We start from the raw sequence: 1227 nt of genomic DNA, 5'->3' as shown, positions 1-1227 counted from the left end.
CATCCCCAATAGCATCTCCATCTGAGGGGTCAAGAAGGAGGTCTCTTCATGCACCGTAATTTCACCGTGGGATTTCCTGTGCATGCATGCCCTGCCATGAATGATGTGTGCGCGACACCTCCCATTATCGCTGAGGGTGTTGTGGGAGTAGCCGGCTACTATGTACTACCTACCGGCTACATTATGTGTTTTCTTTGTGCAAAATGATAAATGAAGTCGATGTTGTGATGTTCCCTCTTATGAGCGCTGTTTCGAGCCATGACCCCATGCCCGGGTGAAAACCCTAAACCTTCTTAGATTGGGCGGCCGCACTGCGTGTGTCATACCCTTCTTGGAGGCGTCGCCTGGGGCGTTTGGGTGCTCGGTTTGAGGAACCGTAGGCGGAGGAGATGGGACCAGTGGCAGCAGGTGGTGTTTCGCGTCGGAGGAGCGGCGTGGCATCTGGCACGTCGACAACGGCGGGTCTCAACGGCATGGAACAGCGGCATCTCGCCGATGGTCGTGTGATGATGGACGAGTGTAGGATGGTGGCGTTGTCTGGCGTCGATGGCAGCTATACCGGGCAAGGTAGATGCAGCAGTACAACATTGAAGATGCATTGATGGCAGGTGGTTGTGGCGGCCTCATACACGGCAGGCGTCCTAGTTGAAGACTGCGCCGGACCGGTGGGTTTCCCATACACGGAGGCGTCCTGGTTGGGACCTCAGGTCTTAGATGTTAGATTTGACTGCGAGGTCTGTTTGGTATTAGGCCCAGACTATCAGCATTCCTACATCACCTGGATAGGAGTAGCGACAGATGTGGTTTTAGACTTACTATTGTATGACTTTGTAAGGTCTTGTGTGAGTAATTAATAAATTGGCTGCATGCATCGTCCAGATGCAGAGGACGAGGGTCCTTCTTCATTTCATAAAAAGAAAAATAAACGCTGCTTGGGAGAGCATATCCTGTACTCCCAAGCATGGACTACTCCGGCTGCACCAACCACATCATAGTCATTAGATGGAACATGTGTGTCAATGATAGAGTGCGGATGCCACCATCCTGTGAAATTTGCAGGAACCTCCTGTTTAAGTACAAAATAACAATAACAATCACATATTGTAGCTCCAAACGATGTGTTGCCCCAGGTTTGGAACAAAAAGAACAGCCACATCATGTACCTCATTAGCTGGTCGTTCCATCGTTGCCGCATTTAACTGATCGAACACACACATAAAGAACAAA

General features: G+C 50.3%; 1 pseudogene; it reads left to right on the top strand.

Moving 5' to 3' along the window:
* Positions 1-826, top strand: part of LOC123138901 (linoleate 9S-lipoxygenase 2-like) — a 24579-nt pseudogene extending 23753 nt beyond the window's left edge.
* Positions 827-1227: the final 401 nt, after the last annotated feature.

Source organism: Triticum aestivum, chromosome 6B, assembly GCF_018294505.1.
Source record: "Triticum aestivum cultivar Chinese Spring chromosome 6B, IWGSC CS RefSeq v2.1, whole genome shotgun sequence".
Classification (NCBI taxonomy): domain Eukaryota; kingdom Viridiplantae; phylum Streptophyta; class Magnoliopsida; order Poales; family Poaceae; genus Triticum; species Triticum aestivum.
Note: the sequence above shows the minus strand (reverse complement) of the source record. Positions and strands in the feature narration are given on the sequence as shown.